Source organism: Balaenoptera borealis (assembly GCF_965194805.1).
Source record: "Balaenoptera borealis genome assembly, chromosome: X".
Lineage (NCBI taxonomy): Eukaryota > Metazoa > Chordata > Mammalia > Artiodactyla > Balaenopteridae > Balaenoptera > Balaenoptera borealis.
The window spans coordinates 47,510,846-47,535,221 of NC_138881.1; the positions used below are offsets into that span (position 1 = coordinate 47,510,846).

A 24,376-nucleotide genomic window follows, 5' to 3' on the forward strand; every position below is an offset into this window, starting at 1 on the left:
ATTTTCACTTTTCCTAGCCAGAAATCAAGAATCTCCTTCTAGCCAATAACACATCATTATACTCCTGAAAATTTATTCTCCATCTAAAAATAAGGGAGGGGGTTAAGATGATTATTCCCTGCTCCTATGACTAGAGAAAAGTCTAAGACCTAGCTTTTCCTGATTACATTTTCACTAAGTCTTTTTCTGTGCTTCCTTACCACCTTTTGTGAGATACTGCATACCATGGCTAAGGGCTCCAGCTCAAAAGCCACTGCAATCAAGTAAGAATACTTTTTTGAAGGTTTCCTGGAATGATACATTTCTTTTAATTGCAGGGCACCAATTGGATAATGTAACTTAGGCAGTGGATGAACTAGAGAGAGGCTATCTGACCATATTCCTACCTCTGCATCCTGAGACTCCTGAAAGACAGGGTTTCTCTTACTCCTTTTGGACTGGGGAGAATGGTGATTGTCCTCTTTATTATGATTCCTTCTTCTTTTCCTGAAAATAAACCACAAGAGAGAGGAGAAAATATCACCCAACAATTGATCTTTTGGACACTTAATTTGCGAGCCAGTGGCATATATATATGTGAAATCTTGTCAGAGAAAATACAAGTCATCATCTGCTACTCCAATAATTTAAAGTCGGAAGCACACTTCACCCGGCATGAAGAAGGAAAATATGAAACAGGAACTCTAAGTTGAAAAGTCAAGCTGTAAATTTCATTTCTAAACATTAGCTTCATAATTTTAAATGACTCATTTCCTGAAGTTACAATTCCAGGTTAAGTGATTTTTTAAAAATTTTATTTATTTATTTATGGCTGTGTTGGATCTTCGTTTCTGTGCAAGGGCTTTCTCCAGTTGTGGCAAGCGGGGGCCACTCTTCATCGCGGTACGCGGGCCTCTCACTATTGCAGCCTCTCCTGTTGCGGAGCACAGGCTCCAGATGGGCAGGCTCAGTAATTGTGGCTCATGGGCCCATTTGCTCCGCGGCATGTGGGATCTTCCCAGACCAGGGCTCGAACCCATGTCCCCTGCACTGGCAGGCAGATTCCCAACCACTGCGCCACCAGGGAAGCCCCCAGGTTAAGTGATTTTTAACCCCTTCTACATAACACTTAAGACAGGTGTGGCTGCCTGTGTCTATTTACTGTTAATGCTCCTGTGAAAGTGGTATAGGGACAGACAATGGAGAGACGCTCCAAGTGTGCTGTTAGCCAATTATTGTTGCCGTACCAACTACTATTATGACATAATGGTTACTTCACTAGATTGTCATCATGAGATTGTGACTGATTACTAACTTGAAATACGGCCTCTCAAAAATGTTTTTAATGGTTGGTAAGATTACATCTTCAGCCCCAATTCCCCTCTCAGAAAGTAATCAGATTGCAGCATTTGACAGTACAGTTCTTGCAGACACCTTATAATTGAACAGACATTCTTCCAAGCCATCTACTTAGAGAGTACTTTTAAGTTTATGGTACCCCTAAGGATGGCTGAGTCTACCCATTTTTATAATTTCATTTCTCTTCAATCTTTCTCCCATCTCTGGGAGACTGAGTACTGATACCATAAACCAGTGATTTCAAACTCTTTGTTAAAGTAAAAGAAATTCCTTTCTTAACAAAACAAACATACAAACATACAAACAAAAAAAAAGCAGCAATAAATAAGAGAAAAAAGAGGAGTCACTGCATCGAGAACACAGGCTCTTTAACCACACCCTCCCCTGGATCCCCCTCCCTGCGCTACCCATTAGCTTAGCCTGATTTCTTAAAACTGAGGAAACAGCAGGCCCAAAGAAGCAAAGTGACTCAGAGTAAAATAAAAGGCTGGTAGAGCTGGAACTGCAAGGGAAGTTCTCTTGAGCCCTGGCCCAAGGGCCTCCACAAAGCCCTACAGGAGGAAAACTTTAGTAGAGAACTGCACGTCCAATCAAACGATGTCTTTATGATAAAGAATTTGTCAGGATAAATTAATTCAGATAATTTGTGTGCAGTGCTGTTAAGAAAACTTTTTTTTTGGTAGAAAATATGTGCTATTTTTTCAGATGTATGAGCATGCCAAGGAACCTTCAGAAATGTTAGCTGGACTTGGTAAGAGAAAGACCATTGCAGTCAGTTCAGACTTCATTCGTACATACTGCTTATTGTCCAGTGACTGTGTTCCTAATTCCAAAAGCATGTCCGTAATTGGGCCCCTACGTTCATATTTAGGACCAGAGAACACACTAGTACCAGCCGAAGCGTGGCGATATTGGCCGAAGAAGCAAAGCGGGATGATGGTGAGGACCAGAGATGGACCGGTACAGGCCACAGTTGCCCTGACAAACCTTCCCGGCACTGCAGCCTTCCTTAGTCCAGCCCCCCGGAACCATAGCAACAGGGGCAGGAAGTCCTGGTGCCCCGGAAAGTCGCCAGCCCGGGGGGCGGGGCTGCGCGCCGGGGGGCGGGTTCTGGGCCTGCGCGCCTGTGCCCAGTAACGTCAGTGCTAGTCTCCCCGCCCGGGTCCGCTAGAAGTTTGCTCCCGGGCCCTGTTTCGAACTCTCGGCTAAGGGACCTGACCGGTGGTGTCCGGGTCCCGTCGCCCATTGCCCCAGCCCCCCACGTGCGGGACCGGTACCAATCCCCTGGTCATTCTCCTCCCGCCCACCCCCGGCCTGTGAACGCCCTCGTCCCGTGGCACACTGAACTGTGCTCCTGTCAGCCCTCACTCGTCTGATCCGTCCCGGCGACCTCAGTGCCCGCGAGGCTCAGCCGGTCACCCCGGAGCCTCTCCGACCTCAGCGATGTTCTTCTCCTCCCCACCCGAGCATCCCCCTGCCCACGGTCACGCCCTGGGTATCAGGAAGACCGCGGCCCTCATGGTGTATAGCATTCCTCCCTCTCATCACCCCCAACACGACGTCCTGTCCTCCAGCTCCCTCGCTCTAGTGCTCCTGCATTGATAGCCCCAACCTCCTGGAAACCGCCAGCTCACCGACCACACATCCTTCCACACCATCCGCCAGGCCACTCCTTACTCCGCTGACCCAGGGCTGGAAACTGTCCCCCACAAACACACCTCCTGTGCTCCTTGCACCCTCCTCCCTACTCACCCCCTGCCTGTATCTGAGCACCTCAGCACTGAGGACGAAACTTTGAAACTTTACGGAATTGTTTTATCTTAAATCCATGACCAGGGGAGAATTGCTTTTCATTTTCACTCTCACCTACAATACTACATTACACACTAGCAACCCTCCTCCATTCTAATGACCACCAGTCTCCCCCCAACCCCCAATAATTCGTGGAGAAGACAGAAGCAGTCCCGTGGATTTTTCAAGCTTCCCATTCCCATTCTGCCTGTTTCTACCCTGGCACTCTGCTGCCCCTCTGAAGGAAGTGACCAGATCCCATGTGAGGCCAAGCCCTTCACCTGGATCCCATATCCTTTCTCCTTCTCGAGGAGTGGGCCTTTGCAATGATCATCCCTTTTTCTTGAATCGTCACGTTCCCCATTTCTTCTGGATCATTCCATCATCTACAAAGTGGGCAGAAGGATGGCTGGAGTTTAGGAATTTAGCCTTCTGGAACTGATCCTGGTTCCTGCTGTGGTGGTGAGACCCCTAGGGCCTTCATTCCCTGTAGCGGGAATGTGGAAATTGGTTGAGTCCAGAGCCAGGGGTTCTACCATGAAGGAAACCTAACCTGTCTAAGGGGCTTAGATGACCCTGCAGCTGAGGCTGTGGAGTCAACACCCTGCGCAGGGGTGGGATGGAGGATGCGACCCAGATTCAGAGGGGTCTGCAGATGCCAGCAGAGTGAGCTGAGGCTGAGTTGGCCAGGGAGCACCAGGACCCGACCAAGAGGAGAGAGACAAAAATGCAAGTTTCACCAGCCCCACCCATGGGCGGTGCAGGTCAGCATTGCCAGCTGGACCCGGGAGAGGAGAGCCGTCCTTCCCTCAGGGACCACCAAGGATACTGTGAGCAGCGTTAAGAATTTCATAGACCCCCACCCCTTCCCACATCACCCAGGAGATTTGTAAACCATACATACGCCTTCCGCACCTTGGAAAGGAGCAGGGAAGTGGGGTGGAAATCTGAGAGACTGAGCATTTCACCAAAACAGACAGCATTGTTTTAAATGAACCATTCACATGATAGCATCAGATTGCACTTACCAGATTAGATATAAATTCAGTGGGTTTTTTTTTTTTTTTTGCCACTTACTATCCACTCCAGAGAGCGGGCACTCGTGATAAAGATCAGATCAGATCGGCCAGAGAGAATAAGTTAACCAAAGTGCCCATGCCGTCTGAGGAGTGCGAGTGAGTCTGTGATTTCAGCACACCATCCCCACCAGCTCCTCCTCTGCCCACCATCTCATCGGTCCATGTTTGAGGAGATTGGGGCATCCTCGCCTCATCCTCCCCTTTAACTGAGGACAACGTTTCACATCCCATAAAGAGAGCCCCCCCACAAAAAAAGGGAGCACAGAAGGAAGAACGGACCAGACAGACACACAGAGTGGAGTAACAGATGAGAGTTGTCACTGAGGTGAGCAGGGCCTCCTCAAGGCCATCCTTGCCCTCCATAAGCGATGTCAGGCTCCATTCTCCTTTAACAAACAACACAGGCCCCATTTTCCGAGGCCTGAGGCATGGAGCTTGGCTTCAGAAAATGGTTGTAGTACTGTGTACTGCTGGAGAAAATCACGGAACCACACGTTAGAGCCACTGTGCTTTCATAGTCTTCATTGTCTCCCGAGATCGCAGTGCTGTACACAATGCTTTCTTTGTGACTCCCGCACCTCCCCCAGTCCCTTCTGAAGGCTCCCACGATTTCACCTCCCTCCTTAAATTCTCTACCATGCATCTGTCTCTTCACTCTTAGCCAAAGCACATTCCCATTCTCAGGTGAGATCCAAGCGTGCAGGGAGGGGGAGGGAGAAGTGCCTCAGTGCTGGACAGGAGTGTGGGATTCTGTTGTCTTGGCAACATTCTTCTGCTCATCCTCACTGGATCACTCATCTCAGGCGACAGCCCAGCTGGAAGGGCCAGGACCGATGGGAGATTCTTCTCTCCATCTTGCTGTCTTTCTGTGACCAGAGGCTGAGATAAAATACCGGTGTTGGTTACCAGGGAAACTGAAGCTTAATCCATCTGACTCAAGAGAAAAAGAAACCAACAAAAGAGTGGAAACTAAGACACAGGATGTATTGTGGGAGGCCACGCACAGACATGGAATTGTGATTCTCAATAGATGCGCTTCTCCCAAGTGTCCTGTGCATGCACAAACATGTGTACTCACGAGCACCCCTTCCAGCCCAGAGCAGCACAGTGACTGTGGCATAAGGTTCACAAGGGGGAGGCAATGAGGCAGGAATGGAGGCAAAAGCCAGATCTTGAGAGAGGAGGAGGAGGCACTACCTATCCTTTGATATTATTGCCTATCATTTATCTCAACGTTTTTAAAAAAATAATAGACTATTTCTTTTAGTGGTTTTAGAGTTACAGAAAAATGAGCAAGAAGTACAGATGATTCCCAAATCCTCCCACCCTCACCTCCATATCCAGTTTCCTCTATTAGGAACATCTTGCATTAGTGTGGTACACCTGTTACAAGGGATGAGCCAATGTTGATACCTTATTACTAGCTAAAGTGTATATTTTATATTCGGTTTCACTCTTTGACTTGCACTCTCTGGGTTTTGACAAATGTATAATGTATAATGACGTGTATCCACCATCATAGCTGGTGAGTAAATATCATTTGAGTAAATATCGAGGAGCACAACTATTGGATCATATGGTAAGTGGATGTTTAATGTTGTAAGAAACTGCCAAACTGTCTTCCAAAGTGGCTGTACCATTTTGCATTGCCACAAGCAATGAATGAGAGTTCCTGTTAACCCACATCTTCAACCACCATTTGATATATTCAGTGTGTTGGATTTAGCCATTCAAATAGGTGTGTAGTGGTATCTCACTGTCGTCTTAATTTGTATTTCCCTAATGATACATGATATTGAATATCATTTCATAGGCTTAATTGCCATCTGTACATCTTATCTGGTGAGGTGTCTGTTCAGATCTTTTGCCCATTTTAAAATCGTGTTGTTTTCCCATTTTTGAGTTTTAAGAGTTCTTTGTATATTTTGGGATACCAGTCCTTTATCACATATTTTTTACAAATATTTTCTCCAGTCTGTGACTTGTCACTTCATCCTCTGAACAGTGTCCTTCACAGAACAGAAATATTTAATTTTAACAAAGTCCAATTTATCAATTTTTTTCTTTTGTGGGTTGTGCTTTTGGTGGTGTTTTTAAAAGGTCATTCATTGCCAACACAAAGTCACCTACATTTTCTCCTACGTTGTCTTCTAGGAGTTTTATAGATTTGCATTTTACATTTAGGTCTGTGATCCATTTAAAGTTAATTATTGTGAAAGTTGTAAAGTCTGTGTCTAGATTTTTTTTTTTTTTGGCATGTGATGTCCACCAAGGCTTACGTTGACGTTGCATTAGGTTCAGAGTCTTATCTACAATTATTTACAACTATTTATTTAGAGAAAACTCTACACTAAACCAACTTCATCTAAAAGAAGGTGCAGCCCTCTTCCAAACAGCTTAGGAACAGAAAAAGCAAACATATCCTCTCTTCAGATAAATCAGGCTGGAAATTTACCTAGTGATAAACTGAATGAGCAAATTGATGGTGAGACGGTTGTTCAATACAGCAGCAGACTTAACCTACACTTCCAAAAAAAAAAAAAAACTGACCCCCAAATTGTACCTTTTTGAACACGGCTTTAGATGTTGCACTTCCTGCTCCAGGATGCATATGAGTTGAAAAGCATCATTCACGTGGATATGTGGCTCTTAGGTCATGTGGTACTAGGGACTTTCTAGTTATTTGCTCTTGGTCAGTAGGAGGAAGCCCAATGATCTACCACCTGGAAAGATGTGTAAAAAGCCTGGTTGCATCTGAAATCTTTTGTTTATGAGCTGGAGACAAATATGTCACAGAAAACTCAAAGGAGGCAATGGGCCCAGAAGAGACCACAGAGGATCAGAATTTCAAAATTAGGGAAAAAGTCCTTTCAAAGGGTCCCTCATAGGATGATGCTGAAGCTTTTTAGTGCCATGTGGACTGTAGTTCAGTTCATGGCCTATGGAGGATCTCAAAACATAGTTTTTGGATGGATAGATGGATGGAGTCATGATATCATGCAGGCATGGATGGATCGCTGGACACTTAAATTCCTAGCTTCTCTGATGAGGTCACAAGGGTGCTTTCCAGTCCCTGTTAATTTACATGTTTTATATTTGCTTTTAGGCTTAAAGTAATAATCATTGGTGTTCACCAGGAAGAAGTTCTCTGTGCCAATCTAGTTGCCCATCAGAAGAATATTGTGATCTGGGCTGAGTGCCTATCAGAGGACGCTACAGAAAACCAGTTAATCAATATAATCCGTCATGCATCATGAAAAGTAGAGATACACATCTATAAGCTAATGTATATGCACATGCTCTAGTATCTATGAAGCCAGCGTGACAATTCTATTCATTTCATCCCACAGGGGAACACCCAGGCACAAGGACTGGCGTCTGAAGTTTCCCAGCTAAAAGCAGGAGCCACAACATGCCAGGGTTCACCACTGTGGGGAGGAATCTCTGATTCCCACTGTGGGGAGAGTGTACCACCTGCCTGTCTCTGAAGGCACTTCTTCTGTCCAATGCCTGGTTTTGGGTTTGGTTTAGTCATTCACTCAGATTATATCTTTTTTTCCCATGTTTGAGTCACTGCTCCTAAGTTCTGACCTTCAGTGGAACCCAGGAGGGTTTTAGTGAGTTTTAGGACACACTAATTTAAAATAATCCACTCACCATCTTAGTATTTTATAACTTCAAATAGAATCTAGAATCCAAAAATGTATTCAGACCACCAGCTTGACACAACTTTCAATTGAGCTTTATCCTCCATAAACTCCCATGAGGAGATTCTGCTTCTGGCTACCATGGAGTAAGCCCAGTACTGCCTATCTCTCCTGCTGATTACAACTAAAGACTCTAGACAAATACACAAAGCATGTATGTACCTGAGGAATCAGAAAAGTAGGCAAAATAGATGAACTGTGCTAAAGAATCAAAACATGGAATCCATCCAAATGACCCAGACTTGTCTAACCTACCTGACTTCCCTGTTTGGATGACTCAACATGTCTGAAACAGATCTCTTGGGTTTGTTGTATATTGTTTGTTTTTTACTAATATCCATCAGCAAGTCCTATTGATTCTATATTCAAAATATATCCTGAGGGCAGCTATTACTACCACCATTCTACAAGGAATTCCCATTTTCCTTTGAATGAAATCCATTCTCCTTAGCGCAGCCTGCCAAACCCTACACTTTCTGGCTTCTGCCTACCTCTCCAACCTCTCCCCTCATTCAGTACAATCTAGCCACACTGGTCTTTAACTGTTCCTTCATCATTCCAAACTTGTTTCCTTCATAAGGCTTTTCAATTTTCTGTTTCTCTGATGTGTTATTTTTCTATTGATGCTTTCAAATTTTCCTTTCAGACTTTGACTTTCAGCTTGTGCTTTTCTTTGTTTCTCCTGCTTAGAGTTATTTATTTCCTTGATCAGTAATTTAATCATTTTACCAAATTTGGGGATTTTTTGGCCATTTTTTTTCAAAAAATCTCTTCTGCCCCTTCTGTTTCTCCTGTCCTTCCTGTATTACAATTGCACATATGTTGGGATGTCTGATATTTTCCAACAGATCTCTGAGGCCTTGTTCACTCTTTAATCTCTGTTCTTCAGATTGAATAATTTCTATTGATCTATCTTCAAGTTTTGTGATTGTTTCTTTTGTTTGTCTGTTTGTTTTATTGAAGTATAGTTGATTTACAATGTTGTGTTAGTTTCAGGTGTACAGCAAAGTGATTGTGATTGTTTCTTTTGCCATCTCAATTATGCTCCTGAGCAAATCTAGTGTTTTTTTTTTTTTTCATTTCAGTTATTACACTGTACACCTCTAGAATTTCAATTGTTTTTCTCTCATAGGTTTTTATTTCTTTGTTGATATTCCCGATTTTTGACCCAGATCCACAATTGTTTTCCTTGAATTTTTAAACATTTATTTCTTAAATTGGTTTGACATATTTATAATAACTGCATTGAAGACGCTATCTGCTAAATTCAAAATCTAGTCTCACATAGAGTCAGATTCTATTGACTCATTTATTTTCTTGACAATGGGTTATACCTTCCAGTTTTTTTCACTATTCTTGCTAATTTTTTGAAAGATGAACGTTATAGATAAAATGTTCTAGTGACTTTGTTTTGTGTTTCTGAACGTTGTTGGCTTTTTTTGTTTTGTATTAATGGATAATTATCGTGACCTCACCTGGACTCATACTGCTAAAACTGTCTCCCACATCCTGTGTAGGTAGTGATATCTCCACTTGGCTTTTTTTTTTTCCTAGAACTTTGGCAGTCTCCCCTTCACCTGTGTAGTTTTGTATTCAGCCAATCATCTGGGTAGAGTTTATGTTCATACACCTCAATCCTAGGGTTGCCAGATTAACATACCAGATGCCCCATTAAATTTGGATTTCAGATAAGCAATGAAAACTATTTTAATATCTTTAAAATTCAAATTTAACTGGGCATTCTCTATTTTTATTTGCTAAATCTTGCAACCCTACTCAAGCCATAAGGTCGCCTCTCTCTGCCACACAAGTGGCATGTGGGTTGAGGAATACATCCAAATGCACAGCAACATCCACCCCTCACAAGCTGTCCCAGACTTTCAATTTTTGCCTGGCTCCCTGGGGTCTCCCGCGTGCATGCATATTTTAGCAGTCAGAGGGGTGGAGAATTTAACTTCTTGGCCCTTTCATGACTCTTCACTTCCAAACTCTCCCTGTAAAATTTCTATCTGGCCTGCCAACATCCCCAGATTGAGTCCACCACCTTTATACAGTAAAGGTGTGGATTTTTACCTTCTGAGCTGGAGTGTAAGGATGAGACCACCCCCAGGAAAAAGGCCACAAAGTTACCTTCTTACCCAACACAGTAGCAGTGTTTCATAAAGAAACACTTCTCAGGTTATTGTCTGTCAGTGCCATGAAATAGTTGTTTTCAATAATTTTGCCCAGGTTTTTACTTGTGTTCTGTGAACATGAATTGTGCAAACTCCTCACACCACCATTCCTGGAAGGAGAATCTCCACAGGGTCGATTTTTAAAGACAAACAGAAAGCCCAGATAAGTGAGTCAATCAGTGTTACTTGAGTACCTACAATGTGCCTACATCCACTTAACTGGATGTCAGAGGTACATAAGAGTGAGGCATTGTGGTCACTGTCTTCAATAAGCCTACGGTTGACCTGGGAAGTCATCTGTAATGACATTGTACATTGCTAAAACAAAGCACAGTTTTTCTGAGCAGAAAGGTTTTGCAGTTGCTTATGAGTGAAGGTGGATTTTAAATTACCAAAGCCTGGTATATGCGGCCCTAAGCTATTCTGGGTACTGAAAACTGTGATTCTCTCTGTGTGAGATGGCCAAAAAAGGTCAAAGTTGTAGCCATGCAAAGTATTCACAACTCAATACAGGAGCTTCTCTAGCACCTAGGACCTACACAGATAATATCTACATTAGAATTTACAGAAAAAATCGGGTATTCCTTCTATCAGAGCCATCACAAAGATAAATTTGTCTTTGTAATGTAAGCAAATAGTTATGCCCACCATGTTCCAGGGATATTCTAGAAGTGGGAAATGAAAGAAGAATAGATCCTAGTCCCTGGCATCTGGGATCTCACAATCACTTGGGGCAGACAGACATATAAACAGAAAAGCAGCGGAAGTGCAAAGAAAGGACACAGGGGAAGGGGACCCTGTAAGAAAACACACACAGAAGTTGTGGCCAAAGAAGCAGGAGGAAGGCAAAGAGTGAAGTTTCGTTTTGAGTTTGAAAGAGCTCACCTGCACTCATCCAAGGTCACTGAGCACTGAGGTCATGTCCTTGATTATGCTGTTGTAAGCCTGAGTGACATCTACAACCACTCACTGAAGAACTAAAGTAACCTGATGGCAGTGTTATATTCATCAAACAAGTATTTATTGAAGCCCAACTCTGTTCATCAGTCATTTTGTATTTAGGTTTATGAAAGGGAAAAAGTGGAGAATACAATGGTATCAGAGTATTCTGGACAAAATATGGGGATACAAGCCATCACCAATCACTACCACCCCTAACCGCATTCTCATGAACATAAATTTAAGCAGAGACTTTCTATGTTCACTCATTTTCAATATATTATTTCTTATGAACAAACTGAACCTATAATAATAGCTATAGTGTTTTGGGTGAGTAACATGTGTCACCATCACTCATCTGCTGGGTACCAGGCTCCAGGCACTGGGTCAAGCAGGACCTGGAGACACAGCGATGATTCTTTCAGGGAAACAGTATTTGAATAGCTCATAGTCTAGTAAGCAGACAGCCACAAATTAAATAGTTGAAAAATAAACGTGATGAGAGCTGTGGCAGGAGTGAGCTAGGGACTCTCAGAACACAGAGGAGAACCATGTAATCCAGGTGGTCTGGAACAGCTTCACAGAGGGAGTAATATAATATTACTACTCACATTTACAGATGAGATAACTGAGGATCAGAGAGGTTAATTCATTCACTCAGCATTATATACCCAGACAGTGATGGAGACGGTTATCCACCTAAGCCTGTTTAAACGCAAAGTACTATGAAAATGCACCATACATTACAAGAATCCTTCCCTCTTTTAAAAAAAAAAATTTATTTATTTATTTATGTTTGGCTGAATTGGGTCTTTGTTGCTGCGTGTGGGCCCTCTCTAGTTGCAGCGAGCGGGGCCACTCTTCATTGCGGTGCGCAGGCTTCTCATTGCGGTGGCTTCTCCTGTTGCTGAGCACGGGCTCTAGGCACCCAGGCTTCAGTAGTCATGGCACGCGGGCTCAGTAGTTGTGTCTCGTGGGCTCTAGAGTGCAGGCTCAGTAGTTGTGGCCCGTTGTGGCACACGGGCTTTGTTGCTCTGTGGCATGTGGCGTATTCCCGGACCAGGGCTCAAACCCGTGTCCCCTGTATTGGCAGGCGGATTCTTAACCACTGCACCACCAGGGAAGTTCCCTTCCCTCTGATTATTATCCTCTTTTTCAATCCACATTCACCACCTCTACTTCAACTTGGTCCTGCTTTTCCTTTGATTCTTGCCTTCCTATTTTTTATTTTGAGATTTTATTGCAACAGTTGTAAATCCACATGCAGTTGGAAGAAGTAATACCGAGAAGATTTTGTAAAACTACAGTACAACGTCACAAATTGATATGGGTGCAGTCCACTGATCTTATTCAAATTTCCCAGTTGTACTCATTTGTGTGTGTGTGTGTGTACTTAGTGCTATACAATCTTATCACATGTGTAGGTTTGTGTATCCAACACCACAATAAAGATACTGAAGTGTTCCTTCATCACAAGGATTCTACCTATGATTCTTTGATAATGACACATATTTCCCCACCCTACCAACCTTAAACCCCTTAACCTGGCAGCTACAAATATGTTTTACATTTCTAAAATTTCGTCATTTCAAAAATGATGCAATAATGAAATCATACAGTGTGTAACCTTTGGGGTTGTCTTTTTTTTTTTCCTTCAGCATAATTCCCCGAAGATTAATCCAAGTTGTTGAGTGTATCAAGAGTTTGTTCTTTTTTATTTTTGAGTAGTACACTGTGAAATAGATGTATCACAGTTTGTTTAAACATTCACCTGTTGAAGGACATCTGGGTTGTTTCTAGTTTGGGGCTATTACAAATAACACTGCTATGAACATTTGTATAACAGATTTTTGTGTAAACATAAATTTTTATTTCTCTGGGGTAAATGCCTGAGAATAAAATTGCTAGGACCTCTGGAAATTGCATAATTAGTTTTGAAGAAACAGCCAACCTGTATTGCAGAGTGGCAGTATCATTTTACACTCCTATGGAAAATGTATGAGAATGAGCGATCCAGATTATCCACATCTTTACCAGTGTTTGGATTGTCACTAGTTTTTATTTTGGCCAGTCCGATAAGTGTGTAGGGCTATCTTTTTGTCATTTTCATTTGCTTTTCTCATGGCTAACAGTGTGTAATATATTTTCATGTGTGTGTGTGGGTTTTTTTTTTTGCCATTTTATATCCTCTACAGTGAAATAGCCATTCATATCTTTTGTCTATTTTCTATTTGGTTTATTTTTTAACTTTGTTTTTTAAAGAATTCTTTATGTATTCTAAATACTAATCCTTCTTCAAATATGTGGCTTGCAAATATTTTCTCCCGGCCTGTAGCTTGTCTTTTCATCATATTCACATGAGTTTTCTCAGAGCAAAAGTTTTTAATTTTGATGAGGTTCAATTTATCATTTTTCCTTTTATGTATCATGCTTTTGGTGTCAAGCCTAAGAACTCTTTTCCTAGCCCTAGACCTCAAAGATTTTTCTATGTATTTGAAATATTTTTATTGTTTTATGTTTTACTTTTATATCCATAATCTATTTTGAATTAACTTTTATATATTGTGTGAAGTTTAGGTCCAGATTCATTTCTTGAGCCTATGGACATCTGATTGCTCTAGAATCATTTATTGAAAAAGCTATTCTTCTTCCATTGGATTCCTTTTGTACCCTTCTCAAAATTCAATTCAGTGTATTTGTGTGGTTCTATTTCTGGACTCTCTATCTATTCCACTCACATATGTATCTATCCCTCAGCAAGTGTCACACTGTCTGGATTACTGTAGTTAAATAGTAAGTCTTAATATAACGCCTATTTTACTCTTAATCAAGATTATTTTAGCTGTCCTTGGGCCTCTGAATTTCCATATAAATTTTAGAATAGATTCATCTATACCTACAAAACATCCTTCCTGGGATTTCGATAGGAATCACATCAAACCTATAAGTCTGTTTGGAGAGCCTTGACTTCTTTTCTAGTAGAACCTTCCAATCCATGAACATGGTAGGTCTCTCTGTTTAGGTCTTCTTTAGTGTCATTCATCAATATGTTATGATTGTCATCATGTGGATCCTGCATATGTTTTATCAAGTGTATAGGTAAGTGTTTCATTTTTTTGGAGTGATTTTAAATGGTAATGTGGGTTTAATTTTGGTTTTCACTAATCATTTTTAGTGTATAGAAATGCAATTATTTTTTAACCTTGATAAAAATGTTTATTTAAAGTCATATTTTAAAGATGGCAGTGAATCTCAGATTTACAGAACAGTTTGCAACCAGCAGTGTTTTGGGTAACAGAAATATCAACATGGCCAAAAGGTTAATTCTTTTCACTTTAGTGTTAATAACAAACTAATATTTGTAATATAAAGTGTTACTGAGCAGGTATAAACACTGGACTTATTTTGTTTTGCTTTTAAAATCACTATTTAATAAATAATATCATAGCCCCAAAAGGTGCATTCTGAAAAGTTATGAAAATTAGGGGAGAGGAAGATTCAGTTCCATTTTTTCGCATGTCTCAGTCGTCATTCTTTCCTGTTTGTTAAAGTATGATTTTTATTGTAGTTGTAAGTTTTGATTCATTTTAACATGACAACATATTAACAAATTAATTTTTCCCAGCTTTACTGAAATATGAACGGCATATAATAAATTATTTTTGGTGTAGGCTTTTCAGTTTGCTCAAGATTATGAATTGTAAGTGGAATGAAGCAGCATTTCCAGTTGATAAGTGGATCTACAGGTAATGCGGTATCTCCCAAAGTAAGCTTGTGGCAATCAAACCAATAAACTGCAGCAATGAGAAAACTATTGAGAAAATACAGCCAGGGAATGTTCATCCCAGTGTAGGCTGGAATGTGTACTTTAAGTAAAAGGATGGTTACTTGAAGTAGTGCAAATGGCAACCGGGTACCAAGAAAACAGATACTAGCTTGGTCAGGAATACTTGTTTAGAGCTCACAGTGTAACTAGCAGAATGAAAGGGAAAATATAGGATAGTCTCATTCATATAGGAAGTTATCCTAATAGCTTGTACCAAGGTAATGACTTCTGACCAAGAGGTTATAAAAGCCACAGATAAAATCATCACCATGGAAAATGACAGACAGTAACTGAACACTGAAGTAGAAAGGACATTGAAAAGAATAAACAATCTGTGCCTTCAGGCTTTGGTAGATAGCTGCATCTCCCAAAAGATAAGCAAGGACTGAAATATAAATTCAAATTACTGTGAAGAAATAAAATCATTTTTGACGATTAAATGGAAGCTTGGCAGTTTTGGAGAGATTCAGGTAATAACTTGTACAAACTCTCAGGAAAACTGTATAATAGAAAAAGCCATAAGTAAAGGAAATAATTTGAGTAAATAGGCAGATGTGGTATTTAGTAAACCTAATGTCTAAAAGTACAAGACTCCATGAAGTATGATAGCATGGAAATGTTTACCAAAAATAAAAGACGAATGCTAGTGAGATGCGAAAAAAGAAAAGAAAACAAACAAACAAAAAAACCTGTAAAATTCTGTTATGTGTTTTTTTCTTCTCATTCTTAGCTGGAAGATATTTAATAATATGTTCCCAAGTATAATCAAGAATAACAAACAGCTGACATCTAGGGTCTGGTTGGTTTGATTGAAGTGGCAGTGAAAAGAGCAGTCCTCTAAAGAAAAAGTAGTCATGTTTTTTAAATTTCAAAAGGCCTGCTGAAATACATATGATAAAACACTGCTTTATTTTATTTTCCATCCTATGCTTTCTCCAGTGGGTCTTTCTGATGATGTTTATGTTTTATTTCAGCTTTACAGCCTTCAATTATCTTACTTTTGATTCCTTGCATTTCATTTTGCTACACCACAATGCCCGGTGAATAAGTTCCGAGTCACTTGCACAAGTGTGGAGGAAGGCAGTGCATTTCCTCTTAGCTATACTTTTCCCAGCAGGCCAGCTCCACCTGGTTGCATCCCCCTGAATGTGGAGGAATGGCCCTGCAGCCACCTCTGGACACCACCCCAGACATAGCTTCTCTGGCTGGTGCTGGGCTTCCCAGGCGCTGGGGGCATGACCAGATGTGCCATGAGGTCACTGCCCCAGCACCAGCAGCCCTGGACCCCAGGTGACTGCCCCAGGGAGGGGCAGGAACCCCTCACACCCTCTTGGCTCTGTCCTGCCCACCCCGTGCAGTGCCCTGGAGCAGAGGCAAAGGTGTGGGCCAGGGAGCAGGGCCACTAGGACCAGTTACAATCCTGTCCAAGTTCTGAGGGTTCTGAGGGCTCTTGACCAGGAAGTGCAGGCCTAGGCTCCAAGCCACAATTGACTTCTGAGTGCTGATTTTATAGCCACAGACTTGATTTAACTCAATTTTTGTTTTTGCTTTTTGTTTTGGGGGTTTGTAGGTGCTTGGGAGTGTTTTTTTTTGTTTAGGTTCTTTTTTGTAGTTTTCTTGCTATTTTCTATGTAGACAATGTCATCTGCAGATATGGGCAGTTTTATTTCTTCATTTCCCATCTATATGTTTTTCATTTCTTTTTCTTATCTTACTTATTTTAGGGGCTAGAACTTCCTTTTTTTGAATAAGAGTGGAGAGGTTGGTCATCCTTTCCTTGTTCCCAATCTTAGTGGTAACCATTCAGTCTCTCACTATTAAGTATGAAGTTAGCTGTAGGGTTTTTGTCAATGTTCTTTACCAAGCTTAGGTAATTCATCACTATCCCTAATGTTCTGAAAATTTGTTATCATGAATTGGTGTTGGATTTTGTCAATAATCTTCTCTGTTCCTGGATGTAATCATATTATTTTTGTTCTTTAGCCTTTGTGGACTACATTAATTGATTTTTTGAATGTTGAAACAACACTGCAAACCTGGAAAAACTCTCACTTGGTCATGATGTATAATTTTTTTATACAGTGTTAGATTTGGCTTGCTAATATTTTGTTAACAATTTTTGTGCTTATATTCATGAGAGATTTGATACATAATGGCTTTTTTGGTATTGTCTTTGTCTGGTTTTGGTGTCAGGTTAATATTGGCCTCATCAAATGAGTTGGGAAGATTTTCCTCCTTTTAATTTTTGAAAGAGGTTGTGTGGATTGGTGTGACTTCTTTAACTGATTCATATAATTTTCTATTTAAATCATCTGGGCCTGGAAATTTTTTTTTTCACACACACACACTGTATTTTATTTTTACAAGAGATGAATAGACTGACACCAAGCATTGTACATGGATGACCACAACAAAAGCAACAATGATTGCAATTACCAAACATGAAACACACTCATACTATGTCATAATATTGACATTCAGTCCAGTAATCCTCCACTGTAACAACTCCTTTACTTTGCAGTGAAAATTGATTTGTATATTCTTTGCCTCTGAGTCCTTGTGGGATTTTTTTTTTAAATTCAGACAGAAAGTCACAAAAATTATACTCATCCTCATCAGTTCACTCAGTCCCATGTAATTAATTTTTTTTTCATCTTGATCATTTGTTAGCACTTTTATGAGTTCATCAGTTTTTCATTAGAGTTCTGAAAATGCTTATTCATTCAATTCAGCAGTACAGTCAGTTACCAGAAACCTGTACTTGTCAGAGTCTTTTCCATGAATTTCTTGAAGATGAAACCCTTTTATAGGAACATATTTGCAAAAGCATCAGAGTACACCCAGAACTGTCTGTAAATGACAAAAGACTTAAAAATGACCACCGTTAAAGATTTGATGAAAGTTCATAATAATGCAGTTGACAAGAAAATTCTTTATTTCTGAGATATACATTTTAAAGTAATAACTAGGATTATGACTTATAACATTATACCAGAACATATAAGATTTTTAGAAATTTCATGTAATGTCTAAAACATTTATATTAACATATTCCCATACAAATAACCCAATGAAAGTTTAGTATTAGTTGTTTTGTTTGTTTTTTTATACTGCAATTTCTTATTAGTCATCAATTTTATACACATCAGTGTATACATGTCAATCCCAAACGCCCAATTCAGCACACCACCATCCACAACCCACCACAGTTTTCCCCCCTTGGTGTCCATATGTCCGTTCTCTACATCTGTGTCTCAACTTCTGCCCTGCAAACCAGCTCATCTGTACCATTTTTCTAGGTTCCACATACATGCGTTAATATACGATATTTGTTTTTCGCTTTCTGACTTACTTCACTCTGTATGACAGTCTCTAGATCCATCCATGTCTCAACAAATAACTCAATTTTGTTCCTTTTTATGGCTGAGTAATATTCCATTGTATATATGTACCACTACTTCTTTATCCATTCGTCTGTTGATGGGCATTTAGGTTGCTTCCATGACCTGGCTATTGTAAATAGTGCTGCAATGAACATTCGGGTGCATGTGTCTTTTTGAATTACGGTTTTCTCTGGGTATATGCCCAGTAGTGGGATTGCTGGGTCATATGGTAATTCTATTTTTAGTTTTTTAAGGAACCTCCATATTGTTCTCCATAGTGGCTGTATCCATTTACATTCCCACCAACAGTGCAAGAGGGTTCCCTTTTCTCCACACCCTCTCCAGCATTTGTTGTTTGTAGATTTTCTGATGATGCCCATTCTAACTGGTGTGAGGTGATACCTCATTGTAGTTTTGATTTGCATTTGTCTAATAATTAGTGATGTTGAGCATCTTTTCATGTGCTTCATGGCCGTCTGTATGTCTTCTTTGGAGAAATGTCTATTTAGGTCTTTTGCCCATTTTTGGATTGGGGTGTTTGTTTCTTTAATATTGAGCTGAATGAGCTGTTTATATATTTTGGAGATTAATCCTTTGTCCGTTGATTCGTTTGCAAATATTTTCTCCCATTCTGAGGGTTGTCTTTTTGTCTTGTTTATGATTTCCTTTGCTGTGCAAAAGCTTTTAAGTTTCATTAGGTCCCATTTGTTTATTTTTGTTTTTATTTCCATTACTCTAGGAGGTGGATCAAAAACGATCTTGTGGGCTTCCCTGGTGGCGCAGTGGTTAAGAATCCGCCTGCCAATGCAGAGGACACGGGTTCGAGCCCTGGCCTGGGAAGATCCCACATGCCGTGGAGCAACTAAGCCCATGCACCACAACTACTGAGCCTGAGCTCTAGAGCCCGTGAGCCATAAATACTGAAGCCTGCGTGCCTAGAGCCCGTGCTCCGCAACAAGAGAAGCCACCACAATGAGAAGCCCGCTCACCGCAATTAGAGAAAGCCTGTGCGTAGCAATGAAGACCCAATGCAGCCAAAAATAAATAAAATAAATAAATTAAAAAAAATAGTGAATAGTTTAAAAAAATAAACTGATCTTGCTATGATTTATGTCAAAGAGTGTTCTTCCTATGTTTTCCTCTAAGAGTTTTATAGTGTCCAGTCTTACATTTAGGTCTCTAATCCAATTTGAGTTTATTTTTGTGTATGGTGTTAGGGAGTATTCTAATTTCATTCTTTTACATGTAGCTGTCCAGTTTCCCAGCACCACTTATTGAAGAGACTGTCTTTTCTCCATTGTATATCTTTGCCTCCTTTGTCATAGATTAGTTGACCATAGGTGCGTGGGTTTATCTCTGGGCTTTCTATCCTGCTCCATTGATCTATATTTCTGTTTTTGTGCCAGTACCATATTGTCTTGATTACTGTAGCTTTGTAGTATAGTCTGAAGTCAGGGAATCTGATTCCTCCAGCTCTGTTTCTTTCCCTCAAGACTGCTTTGGCTATTCGGGGTCTTTTGTGTCTCCATACAAATTTTAAGATGATTTGTTCTAGCTCCGTAAAAAATGCCATTGGTAATTTGATAAGGATTGCATTGAATCCGTAGATTGTTTTGGGTAGTAGAGTCATTTTCACAGTGTTGATTCTTCCAATCCAAGAACATGGTATATCTCTCCATCTGTTGGTATCATCTTTAATTTCTTTCATCAGTGTCTTATAGTTTTCTGCATACAGGTCTTTTGTCTCCCTAGGTAGGTTTATTGCTAGGTATTTTATTCTTTTTGTTGCAATGGTAAATGGGAGTGTTTCCTTAAATTCTCTTTCAGATTTTTCATCATTAGTGTATAGGAATGCAAGAGATTTCTGTGCATTAATTTTGTATCCTGCAACTTTACCATATTCATTAATTAGCTCTAGCAGTTTTCTGGTGGCAGCTTTAGGATTCTCTATGTATAGTATCATGTCATCTGCAAACAGTGACAGCTTTACTTCTTCTTTTCCAATTTGTATTCCTTTTGTTTCTTTTCCTTCTCTGATTGCCGTGGCTAGGACTTCCAGAATTATGTTGAATAATAGTGGTGAGAGTGGACATCCTTGTCTCGTTCCTGATCTTAGACGAAATGCTTTCAGTTTTTCACCATTGAGAATGATGTTGGCTGTGGGTTTGTCATATATGGCCTTTATTATGTTGAGGTAGGTTCCCTCTATGCCCACTTTCTGGAGAGTTTTTATCAGAAATGGGTGTTGAATTTTGTCAAAAGCTTTTTCTGCATCTATTGAGATGATCATATGGTTTTTATTCTTCAATTTGTTAATATGGTGTATCACATTGATTGATTTGCGTATATTGAAGAATCCTTGCATCCCTGGGATAAATCCCACTTGATCGTGGTGTATGATCCTTTTAATGTGTTGTTGGATTCTGTTTGCTAGTATTTTGTTGAGGATTTTTGCATCTATATTCATCAGTGATATTGGTCTGTAATTTTCTTTCTTTGTAGTGTCTGTCTTTCTCTGGTTTTGGTATCAGGGTGATGGTGGCCTCATAGAATGAGTTTGGGAGTGTTCCTTCCTCTGCAGTTTTTTGGAAGAGTTTGAGAAGGATAGGTGTTAGCTCTTCTCTAAATGTTTGATAGAATTCACCTGTGAAGCCATCTGGTCCTGGACTTTTGTTTGTTGGAAGATTTTTAATCACAGTTTCAATTTCATTGCTTGTGATTGGTCTGTTCATATTTTCTGCTTCTTCCTGGTTCAATCTTGGAAGGTTATACCTTTCTGAGAATTTGTCCATTTCTTCCAGGTTGTCCATTTTATTGGCATAAAGTTGCTTGTAGTAGTCTCTTAGGATGCTTTGTATTTCTGCGGTGTCTGTTGTAACTTCTCCTTTTTCATTTCTGATTTTATTGAGTTGAGTCCTCTCCCTCTTTTTCTTGATGAGTCTGGCTAATGGCTTATCAATTTTGTTTATCTTCTCAAAGAACCAGCTTTTAGTTTTATTGATCTTTGCTATTGTTTTCTTTGTTTCTATTTCATTTATTTCTGCTCTGATCTTTATGATTTATTTCCTTCTACTAACTTTGGGTTTTGTTTGTTCTTCTTTCTCTAGTTTCTTTAGGTGTAAGGTTAGATTGTTTACTTGAAATTTTTCTTGTTTCTTTAGGTAGGCTTGGATAGCTATAAACTTCCCTCTTAGAACTGCTTTTGCTGCATCCCATAGGTTTTGGGTCATCGTGTTTTCATTGTCATTTGTCTCTAGGTATTTTTTGATTTCCTCTTTGATTTCTTCAGTGATCTCTTCGTTATTTAGTAACGTATTGTTTAGCCTCCATGTGTTTGTCTTTTTTACGTTTTTCTCCCTGTAATTCATTTCTAATCTCATAGCGTTGTGGTCAGAAAAGATGCTTGATATGATTTCAATTTTCTTAAATTTACTGAGGCTTGACTTGTGACCCAAGATGTGATCTATCCTGGAGAATGTTCCGTGTGCACTTGAGAAGAACGTGTAATCTGCTGTTTTTGGATGGAATGTCCTATAAATATCAATTAAATCTATCTGGTCTATTGTGTCATTTAAAGCTTCTGTTTCCTTATTTATTTTCATTTTGGATGATCTGTCCATTGGTGTAAGTGAGGTGTTAAAGTCCCCCACTATTATTGTGTTACTGTCAATTTCCTCTTTTATAGCTGTTAGCAGTTGCCTTATGTATTGAGATGCTCCTATGCTTGTGTATATATATTTATAATTGTTATATCTTCTTCTTGGATTGATCCCTTGATCATTATGTAGTGTCCTTCCTTGTCTCTTGTAACATTCTTTATTTTAAAGGCTATTTTATCTGATATGAGTATAGCTACTCCAGCTTTCTTTTGATTTCCATTTGCATGGAATATCTTTTTCCATCCCCTCACTTTCAGTCTGTATGTGTCCCTAGGTCTAAAGTGGGTCTCTTGTAGACAGCATATATATGGGTCTTGTTTTCGTATCCATTCAGCAAGCCTGTGTCTTTTGGTTGGAGCATTTAATCCATTCACGTTTAAGGTAATTATTGATATGTATGTTCCTATGACCATTTTCTTAATTGTTTTGGGTTTCTTTTTGTAGATCCTTTTCTTCTCTTGTGTTTCCCACTTAGAGAAGTTCCTTTACCATTTGTTGTAGAGCTGGTTTGGTGGTGCTGAATTCTCTTAGCTTTTGCTTGTCTGTAAAGCTTTTTATTTCTCCAACAAATCTAAATGAGATCCTTGCTGGGTAGAGTAATCTTGGTTGTAGGTTCTTCCCTTTCATCACTTTAAGTATATCATGCCACTCCCTTCTGGCTTGTAGAGTTTCTGCTGAGAAATCAGCTGTTAACCTTATGGGCATTCCCTTGTATGTTATTTGTCGTTTTTCCCTTGCTGCTTTCAATAATTTTTCTTTGTCTTTAATTTTTGCCACTTTGATTACTATGTGTCTCGGCGTGTTTCTCCTTGGGTTTATCCTGTATGGGACTCTCTGTGCTTCCTGGACTTGGGTGGCTATTTCCTTTCTCATGTTAGGGAAGTTTTCGACTATAATCTCTTCAAATATTTTCTCTGGTCCTTTCTCTCTCTCTTCTCCTTCTGGGACCCCTATAATGTGAATGTTGTTGCGTTTACTGTTGTCCCAGAGGTCTCTTAAGCTGTCTTCATTTCTTTTCATTCTTTTTTCTTTATTCTGTTCTGCAGCAGTGAATTCCACCATTCTGTCTCCGAGGTCACTTATCCGTTCTTCTGCCTCAGTTATTCTGCTATTGATTCATTCTAGTGTAGTTTTCATTTCAGTTATTGTATTGGTCATCTCTGTTTGTTTGTTCTTTAATTCTTCTAGGTCTTTGTTAATCATTTCTTGCATCTTCTCAATTTTGCCTCCATTCTTATTCCGAGGTCCTGGATCATCTTCACTATCATTATTCTGAATTCTTTTTCTGGAAGGTTGCCTATCTCCACTTCATTTAGTTGTTTTTCTGGGGTTTTTTCTTGTTCCTTCATCTGGTATATAGCCCTCTGCCTTTTCATCTTGTGTATCTTTCTTTAACTGTGGTTTTTGGTCCACAGGCTGCAGGATTGTAGTTTTTCTTGCTTCTGCTGTCTGTCCTCTGGTGGGTGAGGCTATCTAAGAGGCTTGATGGGAGGCTCTGGTGGTGGGTAGAGCTGACTGTTGCTGTGGTGGTCAGAGCTCCGTAACACTTTAATCCACTTGACTGTTGATGGGTGGGGCTGGGTTCCCTCCCTGTTGGTTGTTTTGCCTGAGGCAACCCAACACTGGAGTCTACCTGGGCTCTTTGGTGGGGTTAATGGCAGACTCTGGGAGGGCTCATGCCAAGGAGCACTTCCCAGAACCTCCGCTGCCAGTGTCCTTGTCCCCACGGTGAAACAGAGCCACCCTCCGCCTCTGCAGGAGACCCCCCATCACCAGCAGGTAGGTCTGGTTCAGTCTCCCCCAGGGTCACTGCTCCTTCCCCTGGGTCCCAATGTGCACACTACTTTGTGTGTGCCCTCCAAGAGTGGGGTCTCTGTTTCCTCCAGTCCTGTCAAAGTCCTGCAATCAATTCCCACTAGGCTTCAAAGTCTGATTCTCTAGGAATTCCTCCTCCCGTTGCCGGACCCCCAGGTTGGGAAGCCTGACGTGGGGCTCAGAACCTTCACTCCAGTGGGTGGACTTCTGTGGTATAAGTGTTGCCTGTCTGTGAGTCTCCCACCCAGCAGTTATGGGATTTGATTTTACTCTGATTGTGCCCCTCCTACCATCTCACTGTGGCTTCTCCTCTGTCCTTGGACGTGGGGTATCCTCCTTGGTGAAGTCCAGTGTCTTCCTGTCGATGATTGTCCAGCAGCCAGTTGTGATTCTGGTGCTCTCGCAAGAGGGAGTGAGAGCACGTCCTTCTACTCCGCCATCTTGGTTAATCCCTGGGCCTGGAAATTTTTTTTGGAAATTTTTTTTAAATTAAAAATTCAAGTTCTTGAATAGTTTTAGTGCTATTCAGATGTCTATTTGTTTAATCTTATTTGAGTTTTGATACTTTTTGGTTTTCGAGGAATTGGTCCTTTTCTTCTAAATTGTTGAGTTTATGGGCGTATTCATAGTATTCCCATATTATACTTTGTAATAGCTGCAGACTC

The 24,376-nt window shown here is 40.4% G+C and overlaps 1 pseudogene across 1 annotated transcript; it reads right to left on the reverse strand.

Moving 5' to 3' along the window:
- Nucleotides 1–4,866: 4,866 nt before the first annotated feature.
- On the reverse strand, nt 4,867–20,221 carry LOC309620259 (putative G-protein coupled receptor 160 pseudogene; annotated as a pseudogene). Its single transcript has one exon. The product of its transcript is annotated as a putative G-protein coupled receptor 160 pseudogene (transcript).
- Nucleotides 20,222–24,376: the final 4,155 nt, after the last annotated feature.